Source organism: Tachysurus vachellii, chromosome 1 (genome assembly GCF_030014155.1).
Source record: "Tachysurus vachellii isolate PV-2020 chromosome 1, HZAU_Pvac_v1, whole genome shotgun sequence".
Lineage (NCBI taxonomy): Eukaryota > Metazoa > Chordata > Actinopteri > Siluriformes > Bagridae > Tachysurus > Tachysurus vachellii.
In genome coordinates, this window is record NC_083460.1 from 1,871,954 (window position 1) to 1,884,472 (window position 12,519).

Genomic DNA, 12,519 nt, shown 5'->3' on the forward strand with positions numbered 1-12,519 from the left:
TCACGCTTTCTGTCACCTGATTCGACGGCTATTCACAGAGGATTAATTAACAGAAGCCTTTTCTCTTTCCACGTTTATGGTGCAATTTGTCAAAATGGAGTTTGCCAAGCAGCAAATCAACCACCGCTGACCTTTTATCGGCACAAAGCAAACAAAAGTAGTGTCAGCGCTGTCAAGTGTCCCGCATTGAGAGTGACAGTCACGCATTTCGGTCTTTTCTCACGTTCTCCCGCCACACATCGTATTTCTCACGCAGAAAAACCTTTTGACTATTTATCATATATTTAATAAGCCGCAGCGCCCAAAACGTATCAGTCCGCACCGCTGTCTCTATGGAACCGGGCAGGAATCAAGCGCGTCTCCCCTGGAGCTCTTAGTCTAACCTGACACTTATCAGCCAATCAAAAAAAGAGGCTACACAACAGCCAATCAGAAAATAGCACTATTGTATCTGGGTAAGATTTAACGCAACAACCAATAAAAAAAGAGGAGATTAGAGAGGGTATTTTTCGATGGTTGGTTTGAACAAAACCTCAACAGGAAACAGCTCGTATCTGGACGGGACATTTTCCTCAATGACCCTAAAAATGTCTGGGCTTGTGCTGAACTGTTTTATATGGGAGCAACATTACAAATGATAAAGGAGTCTAAAAAGTCAACAAACACAATAAACAACACCAATCATAATCTCTATCTCTCTCACTCACACACACACACACACATTGTGTGGAAAAGAAATAAATGGAAATTGAACAAATACTTTGCATTTGGTGAAAATGTAGTCAGCGATCCTGGTGAAACAGTTTGTGTGTGTGTGTGTGTGTGTGTGTGTGAGAGATATTGGATGATCAAATGTAGAGGAACTGTGTTGATGTTGTGTGAGGAGGTCTGGGTGTGCTGCTGTGTTCAGAGCATTGTTGGAACAGGCAACAGCTTGCAGGAGAACTACACGAGTGTGCTGATAAGGTGTCCACATACTTCGGGCCATATTTTATTATTCTATTAGCCTATGGGTTAACGAATGTATTTTTATTAAATGTGGTTCAAACATATAGTATAGTATGGGGAAAAGAAATAAATTCTCCCCGTCGGGGAATCGAACCCCGGTCTTCCGCGTGACAGGCGGAGATACTGTCCACTATACTAACGAGGAGTTGCCCTAAACATGTATCGTACGCGTCTGTTATAGGTGTATACATAGGTGACGTGACCAGTGTGAATTGGGCCCCCCACCCGATGCAAAACGTCAGCAAAACAGTCTCGAGTGTGCCAGCCAATCAAATTTAAGCATTTCTGCTACTCTCCCAGGCGCCACAATTAAAATGTTTGTCTAGATCTCGGTTCGAATCCCACTCAGTGCAACATTGAAAAAAAATGCTGCAATTTTAAAAACAATATTCTGCACACTACTTTGTGAACTATAAACACAAATACATATATTTAACACATTTCTGAATAATATATAACGAATTCTGTAAATCGAGACACACTACATCAAAGAAATAAGTGTAAAACATTATGTTTATTTGGCATTCTAAACACTTTAGGAGTAAAAAAAAAAGTGGGTAAAACACTATATAAAACACACACGTAAGACTGCACATATATACATATTAATGCAACATTAAAGACTAATTAAATTTATACACATTTAAATAAAGAGAAAATATATTTACAAAAGTTTACATAATGTTTACTGCATGTGAAAGGACATTTACGACATTTATTTTTTGTTTTCTTCTTTCTGCCACCCATCTCTGTCTTTCCATCTCATAAAATGCAGACTTCTGAAACTCCTTCCAGGTCATTTCTTTTTACATTTACATTTACATTTACAGCATGTGACAGACGCCCTTATCCAGAGCGACATACATAAGTGCTTAAATCTCTAACATTGAATACATTAGTGCTGGTTCTCTAGGTTACATACTTAAGATACCATGAGTTTAAAACATTTGTTCAAAGTTACAATGAAAAAGTGTCAAAGGTGTTTTTTTTTTGTTTTTTTTTTAAATGCAAAAGATAAGGAAAGAAGTGCTAGTTGAAGTGTTTCCTGAATATGTAGGTCTTCAACCGCCGCTTGAAAGTAGCCAGTGACTCAGCTGTCCGGACCTCTAGGGGAAGTTCATTCCACCACCTTGGTGCCAGAACAGAGAAGAGTCTTGTAGTATACTTGCCTCTTACCCTGAGAGACGGTGGGAACAGTCGAGCAGTGCTGGTAGATCGGAGGGTTTGAGGTGCAGTGCGAGGAGTGATGAGGGCTTTGAGGTAAGAGGGAGCTGGTCCATTTTTGGCTTTGTAGGCCAGCATCAGTGTTTTGAATCTGATGCGTGCAGCTACCGGAAGGCAGTGGAGGGATCGCAGCAGTGTGGTGGTGTGGAGAACTTTGGCAGGTTGTAAACAAGCCGGGCAGCTGCATTATTTTTCCATCCCCTGATGCTGGTAAATGGAAAAGACTTTTAAAGGACAGTAAATATATTTCCCAGCAATACCAGGGAAGTCTGTATATAGGCCCTGCTTTTGTTCCATCTTACAAAACCTACACAGGCGTCCAACATAATTAGCTTCAGGCCTCTTCTGCTTTTGCTGTCTTTTCTCCTACACCCGTTTCTTTGTGGATGCAAGTTCTCGCTGAAAGAACTCGGTTTCCGTAAAGTCTTGGAATGCCATTCTGGGGTTTGTTAGTCCTTCACCACTGTAAGCTTTAAAGACCTTTGTAGAGCAGTAGAAATATCAGACAGGGCCTTGCTGTTAAAAAAAAGTGGACAGAGGAGCCATCGTTCTCATAGAGAGACTTTGGCTGTCCACAGGCAAGACACGTCTTTGTCTGCTTTCTCTGCTCTGCCTGTTGATTCTACTGCTGCTGCCTCTCCATGATGCCCTAAACCAGGGGTCAGCATCCCGGAACCGCAAGTGGCTCTTTTATCCCTCTGCTGCAGCTCCCTGTAGATTTGGAAAATAAATACTTAATTTAAATTTAAAAATGAAACTTAATTTAAATTTGAAATGTTTCCGCATTTGTTAATGTGTGGAAAGAAATGTGTCTTTATCATAGCTGAAGGGAAGAACAATACGATTGCAGATAAACAAACAAGCAAAAATGACACACAAGCATAATCATGTAAAGGACAAAGACATATATTAGTTCTGTGTAACAAAGCAAAACCAACGTTACTCACCTATCGAGAAGGAAAAAAGCGCCTCGGCGTCTTAAGTAAAGTTGGTCACATATTCACAGATTGGAGTTTCTCGAGTCAATAACTCCTGAGCTAAACACTGTTACTACACAAAACACGGTTGTAGCTGCGTCTCTACATTACTACGATAGAAAAGAGGTGTTATTTGTGTAGTAACAGTGTTTAGTTCAGGAGTTATTGACTCAGGAAACTCCAATCTGTGAATATGTGACCAACTTCCTGCTCCTTCAGTTCTCTCCAGCGCTGGAAAGCTGATCCTATATTAACATGTCCTACTTATTACCTTATCGTAAGCCTTTCTTCGCTTTCTTTCTTTGTTTTTATCCTCCATGTCGAAGTAAAAAAAGAGAAAAAACGCAAAAAACCTCTGACACTGGAGACTCCTTCCATCTAGTTATTTGAAGAAATCTCCACCATTTCAATTATTATTTAAATCTGTTTATGTTCACTGTACTAGTCCCTGTGAACGCACTGTCACTATAGAAACAGTGACATGTTAATACACACAACATTTCAACACAATAGACAGCTGATTAGCAGCTGCACTGCTGTCAGAGCTTCTGAGAACGTGAACCAAGCAAAAATGTGAGAGCAACCTCAGACTGTCACTTGAAGGCCACCGGTTTGAGCTTGTGCTTTGTTCGAGACATGTTTGTCTTCTGACAACAAAGGAAAAGCCTGACATCTTTGCGGCATTGTTTAGCTTCTGTCTTGTGAAGACGGCGTCACTCAAGAAACAAATGACTTTTGTTTATTTTCTGAACAGTTGTACATCGCTAACGCAGCAGTGCTGCTGTCGAAAGACAAATAATCACTTCAGAGCTCAAGGCTTCAGTGTGCCTTCTCATTTACTGAAAATGTCCTTAATTGATCTTGCGCGACCCTGACTGGAAACCCGAGGCTTGATTTCACTCCAGACTCGAGTATTCGTCATTCCAACTCCTCTCTCACAGCACAGCAGCCTCACATCTGTCTTTGATTTATTGATCATCTTTAATCTATAGCCCTTTAGTGCACATTATCATACCATCAGATATATGGCTCTCTGACATTTATAGTAGCTGACTGTTGAGCGAGTCGGGAAAACTGTCCCCAAGCGCGCACACACACACACACACACACACACACACACACACACACACAGGAAATCAAAGGTGCCATGCAGAAACATCTGTCAACATGCACCATGGGTCAGGGAGGTCAGAGCAAAAAATGGAAATAAATCCTTTATATAAAACATTTTCTGAATTACAGGCACCTGATGTGTTTCAAGGCCTTGTGATGTTCAAGCAAGTTTCCTATTATAAGATTGGAAGATAAATCAAATATAGGATTATTAAACCTTTTTTTTTTATTTTATTGGCAGACTAAGTTAATTATTAAAATGAGAAATAAATGAGAATCTTCTGTTTGTTTTATGGTGATTTTATGAAACGAAATAAAAATATATATTTGACATAATTTAAGATGGGGGGTCACGGTGGCTTAGTGATTAGCATGTTTGCCTCACACCTCCAGGGTCGGGGTTCGATTCCCGCCTCCACCTTGTGTGTGTGGAGTTTGCATGTTCTCCCCGTGCCTCGGGGGTTTCCTCCGGGTACTCCGGTTTCCTCCCCTGGTCCAAAGACATGCATGGTAGGTTGATTTTCATCTCTGGAAAAATTGTCCGTAGTGTGTGATTGCTTGAGTGAATGAGAGTGTGTGTGTGTGTGTGTGTGTGTGCCCTGCGATGGGTTGGCACTCCGTCCAGGGTGTATCCTGCCTTGATGCCCAATGACGCCTGAGATAGGCACAGGCTCCCCATGACCCGAGGTAGTTCGGATAAGCGGTAGAAGATGAATGAATGAATTTAAGATATTTATACTTAAACATTCAATAGAAACTAATTCCAGGTAGGAACTGAGGAAAGATCAGACCACAAGCTCAGTAGTTGAACGATTATTTGTCCTCATACTTAACTTGCATGCCTTAACTTTCTAGGGAACAACAGTTAGAGAGGCCACACCTCCTTTCTAGGGAACAACAGTTAGAGAGGCCACACCTCCTTTCTAGGGAACAACAGTTAGAGAGGCCACACCTCCTTTCTAGGGAACAACAGTTAGAGAGGCCACACCTCCTTTCTAGGGAACAACAGTTAGAGAGGCCACACCTCCTTTCTAGGGAACAACAGTTAGAGAGGCCACACCTCCTTTCTAGGGAACAACAGTTAGAGAGGCCACACCTCCTTTCTAGGGAACAACAGTTAGAGAGGCCACGCCTCTTTTCGTGGTTACTAAAAATACAGTCCTTCAATAAGATCTCTAAATAACCAACAGTAATAAAACCAGCTGAGAAAGAGAGACGACTTTACCAGTGCAATAGACCCAAATTTCTTCTGTCCTCATCACAGAACAGAACAGTTTTATCTCTGGAATGAAATCATGAAACTGACAGAGGGGTGAAGACGAAACGACGTGGAGGAAAAATTATGTAGGAAAACAGCAGCGTGCACAATTTACATCAATTATAAGGATAAAGCGTTAAAGTAACCTTTCTTCCATAAAGGTCATCACTCTCTCACTTCTTCCTTTGACCTTTCCGCTGACACGAGCCTTTACTTTTCAAAATCTTAACTTTCTAATAGTCACCATGTGACTCTGATGCCTGAAAGAGAAGTATTAAAGCGACGTACTGTATGATAAAGGAAGAGGACAGAAACGATGAGTTTCGTTTATCTGTTTCGTTTACCAAGTCTTGAAAGTGTTTGACATATTTGGTGTAAAATTTGCGTTTTTTATTTTCTTGTGCAGACGAGAGTAAAAAAAATCAAAAGCAAAGTGAAGCTAATATTTTCTAAAGTACTACAGCTACAAAAAAGCCCCCAGTTTAGCCTCATTCTCTGACAGTATCGTGAAGAGCCGTGATCAGTGTGTGTGTGTGTGTGTGTGGGTGTGTTTTTGTGTGTGTTTGTGTGTATGTGTGTGTATGTGTGTCGTTGCGTGTTTGTGTGTCGTTGTGTGTGTGTTTGTGTGTGTGTTTGTGTGTGTCATTGTGTGTGTGTTTGTGTATGTGTGTGTGTGTTTGTGTGTGTGTATGTGTGTGTATGTGTTTGTATGTGTGTGTTAGTGTGTCATTGTGTGTGTGTGTTTGTACACACACAATACAGGATGCCCCAGAATGTTGTTCACATTTGAATAACCAACAACAACAGCAGCTAGCTGAGGTACTTCAATCTTTTCCATCTCTCTTCCAGGAAAGACCGGGTCGGACCGAGATTCTCACACATAATATCATCCTGAAAGACACTACCCCTATACGACAGAAATCTTATCGAGTCCCGGAGAAGATGGTAGAACAGTTAAAGACTGAGATCAAGACCATGTTGGAAATGGGGATTATAGAACCATCGAAAAGTGAGTGGTCAAGTCCCATACTACTGGTCCCTAAAAAGGACGGAGGAATTAGGTTTTGCACTGACTTCAGAAAACTAAATAGTGTATCATGCTTCGATTCATATCCGATGCCTCGTATTGACGAGTTGATTGAGAGACTGGGTAATGCATCCTTTATGACTACATTAGATCTGTGTAAAGGTTACTGGCAGGTGCCCCTTAGTCCCTCGTGCAAGCCCTACACCGCCTTTAGATCTCCCTCAGGGCTATACCAGTATACGGTTATGCCGTTTGGATTACATGGAGCACCGGCCACTTTTCAAAGATTGATGGATCGTGCTCTTGCGGGTTGTGACCAGTATGCAGCTGCATACCTTGATGATGTGGTGATATACAGTGGGTCCTGGCAAGAACATCTACGGCATCTTGTGGACATTCTACAGCGGCTTCAGGAAGCGGGGCTCACCATTAACACCACAAATTGTTCATGGGCTCAGACAGAGGTGAGATACTTGGGTTATTTACTAGGGCATGGAGAGATCAGGCCACAAGTGGAAAAGCTTAAGGCTATCCAAAACATTACTCGTCCTCAAACTAAAAAGCAGGTGAGATCTTTTCTCGGGTTAATCGGCTGGTACCGCCGATTTATTCCCCACTTTGCATCACTGGCTACACCTCTGACTGATCTAACCAAGAAGAGTCCTGCTAAATTTTGTTGGCCCAAGGAATGTGAAGAAGCATTCAATGCACTTAAGGACCAGCTATGCCATGAACCAGTGTTACAGAGCCCTAATTTCACTAAGCGATTTATTGTACAGGTGGACGCTTCTGATGTTGGCTTGGGAGCAGTGCTAGTCCAAGGAGAGGCTCATGAGGAGAGACCAGTCCTATTTCTGAGCAGAAAACTCTTTGAAAGAGAGCGAAAATACTCAACAATTGAGAAGGAAGGCCTTGCCATTAAGTGGGCTGTGGACTCCCTGCGGTATTACTTGTTTGGACGTGAATTCACGTTACGGACTGATCACCGTGCCCTGAAATGGATGCAAACCATGCAGAATGGTAATTCAAGGATACTGCGCTGGTGTCTGGCTCTGCAGCCCTATGTGTTTACAATTGAGCACTGTCCGGGTAAGAGAAATTTTGTTGCCGATTATTTATCCCGTATGCCCAATTTAAATCATCCAGAGGGAGAGGAAGGGAGAAAATGTGATGTGGCACACACAGTTCAGATTAAATAAAGACACAATACAGTTTAGTACGTTCTTTATTTTGTATTTGTTTTACTTTTGAAGCAGGCACATGAAAGGTGCACATTCCATGGTGACTGCTAGCAACATCCAAAGTAAGGCAAAATCAATAAATGTTTGTGTATTAATGTGAATGTTTGTCTTACCGATTCAGGAAAGGCCTAATAGGGAGTGGCCCGCGAACAGGAAGCCAGTTTTATAGCATCCTGAAGGGGAGGAGACACCTGATCAAGCATGCAAGGATTGCAGATGTCTTGTGTGTAGATATTTTGGTGATTTGTTGGGGGATGATGCCTTTGATTGCAGGTAGATTCTATTTTGGTGTACCTGGTAAAGTGATCAGATCTGTGAAGTGTAAAATAAGGTTGATAACAAATGGAGTGTTATGATTGGTCCGTTTGAATATGAAGGGAGGGGACCAGGTTGATAGGGACAAAGGAAATGTTGCAGAGGGGGGTGTTTGTTGGAACAGTAGCCAACAATTTAGTTATTCCCTTTTGTGTTTTGTTGAAGTTCTGCCATTTCCTTTTCTGCTAGTTAGCCCCGGCATTGACCATCTTACCACAGTGTGTGTCATTGTGTGTGTGTTTGTGTATGTGTGTGTGTGTTTGTGTTTGTGTGTGTCATTGTGTGTGTGTTTGTATGTGTGTGTGTGTGTGTATGTATGTGTTTGTGTGTGTGTATGTGTGTGTATGTGTTTGTGTGTGTGTGTATATGTGTATGTGTGTGTGTTTTACAAGAAAACCTCATACGATCCCGTCCCCGTTTTATCAACCGATTTGTTCTCCTTTTCCTCTGATCTTGTTTTCATTCCCCTTCTCTGTCTAAGGCTTAATGATTAAAACCTGCTGTTTTACATTGTGTTAATTAGGCAGCTGTATGCTTTCATTATTTCTTCATGTTTGGACCAACAGTGTTGAGTGTAAAGAACATTTCCTGTATTTCTTTTCCTGATTATTCAGTGACAGTGTTTTTACCCTCCATTAGTCTCGCTGTCCGTTTAGTTTTTGTCCACAAGCTTACAGATGAGCACAAATGTGCTGTTTGCTTGAATATCTGTACAAATCGAGCACAATGCTCGGATCTTACTTGTTATTCTGGGACGCATTTAGAAAGCGGTGATGTTAATAACGTGTTCCCGGTTCCCATTATTCAACGTGACAAATGAAGTAAACATCAACGAGAGGACTTCATTAACACAGCGTCCGGCCCATTTAGCGATGCTTTCCCGTCAAATACATCAACACAACACAACACAACAGTGTTCATCAGTCACTCAGACTCAGGATTTCCATTGTTACACAACTCTCTAATTCAGTAGTGATACATCAGCCTCAATGCATCTGTGGGGAGGACACACACACATACACACATACAGACACACACACATACACACAAACACACACACACATACACACATACACATACACACAAACACACACACACATACACACACACACACAGACACACACACATGCTCACAAGCACACACATACACACACAGACACACACACACATACACACAAACACACACACACAGACACACACACATACACACAGACACACACACATACACACAAACACACACATACACACACACATACACACAAACACACACACACACACACACACATATATACACACACACATACACAACCTCTTCCGGGTTGTCTGAATCATCGTTGTGTTTTCTGATTTGTTAATGTGTTCCGTGCACCGATTCAGACAACCCGGAAGCAGTAGGTATAGTTTGTGAATGGAAACTTACCGATCATTGGACAAGACACCTGTCATTAAAGATATACAGGTGAATGAAAGGTGTCTCGTCCGATGATGGTAAGTTTCCATTCACAAACTATACCAACCTCTTCCGGGTTGTCTGACTTGTCGTTGTGTTTTCGGATTTGTTAATGTGTTTTTGGATTTGTTAATGTTAATTTGTTTTGCACTTCTCGGCCACCGTACCATGCAGGTAAAAAGCTAAATGAAATGACCCTTAAATAAAGTTTGCACTGATCGTAATGCTCATCTGAAATTCATCTTCTCTCAGAAAAGGAGAGACAAATGAGAGGAGCGAGTGGCACAGATGGAGATGTTTGTAGGTCTAAAGGCCTCAACGTCCACGTTGCTGAAGCTTAATGATGCAACGGCGAAGCCTTCCTGGAAATTCTCTCATCTGTCTACGGAAAATAAACCGTGATCAGGAGATGTGCAGCACGTCACCGACTGCAGTTCTGTCTCTAAATAACAAATCAATCCAATCTCTGTCCTGCTGGGACTGTAGAGCTGCTGTGGAAACTTTAATTATGAACTGGACATAAAAATATAATGATTTTATTATGAGGAACAAATGTAGCTACTGTTTATGTGCTCCAGTGAGAGCTGCTGTATGTCAGGAGAGCCGTAAACATCTCCAGTGCAGCAGCTGACAAGCTTCTTCACACACTAATGACATTTCGTCTAAAATCCAATATTGTCGGCCTGTCTGTCTGTCAGTCTGTCTGTCAGTCAGTCAGTCAGCCTGTCTGTCTGTCTGTCTGTCTGTCTGTCTGTCAGTCAGTCAGCCTGTCTGTGTCTGTTTTTTGTCTGTCTGTCTGCTTGGTTATCTATCTATCTAACTGTCTGTCTGTCTGTCTGTCTGTCTGTCTGTCATTCCACCATTAAATCTTTCATACAGTGTTCTTTTGTTTGCGAGTCAAAAATCATTTTTTTGTGAAACCGAAGCAGGTTGTGAAGTGTATCATGTCATTATCAACTGAAATATAAACATAAATTCTAATTCGATGTTTTCTGCCTATGTGTAAAAGATTTATGGACGGATTCTCCAGTGTCAGCGCTCTGTAAACGTCTTGACGTCTTCAGGACAGGAGACTTCACACTTTTGTGGTTTCACTGTAACATAAGCTACAACAGGAACTAACTAGTCTCGTGAACGTTGCACAACATTCAATGTACTAGAAATGTATAAAAAGTGAAATTTGTTAATAAATAAAAATTGTAATTAGAGGCAAGTTGTGGTTGTGTGCATTTTGGTTTTCCTCTTGCAGTCCTTTCTCAGAGCCTCCATGTCACTCGCTTTGTAAGAGACGTGTGAGAAATGAACTGGACACGTGAAAAATGGAATGTGTCTGAGAAAAATGCTTCCTTGTCTCGCACTACAGTAGCTGAATGAAATAGAGAGCAGGTGGTTTATTTAATTTAATAATCAATGTCAACTTCATTCCCGTGACCCAGTTCGGATGTGAAAGTGGCTACATTATGAGAATTAGAACTATAGAGTTTTCTCATTTCTCATTTCATACTTTATTTCTTCTCTTCTGTTTTCTTCCTTTACTTGTAGCTCCACCCTCAATGAGTCAAAATGAGACATCCCCATGTACTGAATTGGCTTATTAAAGTGATACAATTCTAAAAGAATATCTATAAAACTATTATATACAGTATATAAACATTTTTAATGATTCATTTTTGCAAGTAAATAGACCAGCGGTGTCCAGTCTTATCCAGAAAGGGCCAGTGTGGGTGCAGGTTTTTATTCCAACCGAGCAGAAACCACACCTGATTCCACCTGTTTAATCAGTTGACTTTTAGTAGACTGTGGTGTGGTTTCTGCTTGGTTGGAATGAAAACCTGCACCCACACCGGCCCTTTCCGGATAAGATTAGACACCGCTGCAGTAGGCCAAATTATGTGTAGATCTTATACGCACGTCAGGGTTTCCAGAGCCACACTACTCTAAAACTAACCATAAACTGAACATTTTAAACATACCGAACTGCACAATCATAGCCAAAGAGTGTCATAATAATTAATTCCATGTGCATTTACTATATATATATATATATATATATATATATATATATATATATATATATATATATATATATATATTCATTCATTCATCTTCTACCGCTTATCCGAACTACCTCAGGTCACATCTCAGGCGTCATCGGGCACCAAGGCAGGATACACCCTGGACGGAGTGCCAACCAATCACAGGGCACACACATACACTCTCATTCACTCACGCAATCACACACTAGGGACAATTTTCCAGAGATGCCAATCAACCTACCATGCATGTCTTTGGATCGGGGAGGAAACCGGAGTACCCGGAGGAAACCCCCGAGGCACAGGGAGAACATGCAAACTCCACACACACAAGGCGGAGGCAGGATTCGAACCCCCAACCCTGGAGGTGTGAGGCAAACATGCTAACCACTAAGCCACCGTATATATATATATATATATATATATATATATATATATATATATATATATATATATATATATATATATATATATATATATATGTGTATGTGTGTGTGTGTATATATATATATATATATATATATATATATATATATATATATATATATATATATATATATATGGAATATATATAAATATAAATATATATAAAAACACATGGAATAATACAGACTTTAAACTTAAAGCTTTAAAATTAAAATACGCATGAAATATATAATTGTACATTATAATTTATATATATATATATATATATATATATATATATCCCCAAAATAAGAAACTAACAAACAAACAAACAAAAACAACTGAAAGTTATAAAATCCTTATGCGCTTCCTGAGTTGGATAATGACGTAGGCGTTCCGGTGTAGAGAAGTTTGCGTTGATTGGTTGTGTATTTAAATGCCCCCGTCTGATTGGCTGCTCCGGCTTAA

General features: G+C 40.7%; 1 non-coding gene across 1 annotated transcript; it reads right to left on the reverse strand.

Moving 5' to 3' along the window:
• Nucleotides 1–1,081: 1,081 nt before the first annotated feature.
• On the reverse strand, nt 1,082–1,153 carry trnad-guc (transfer RNA aspartic acid (anticodon GUC)). The gene has a single exon. It is a non-coding gene; the product is annotated as a tRNA-Asp (tRNA).
• Nucleotides 1,154–12,519: the final 11,366 nt, after the last annotated feature.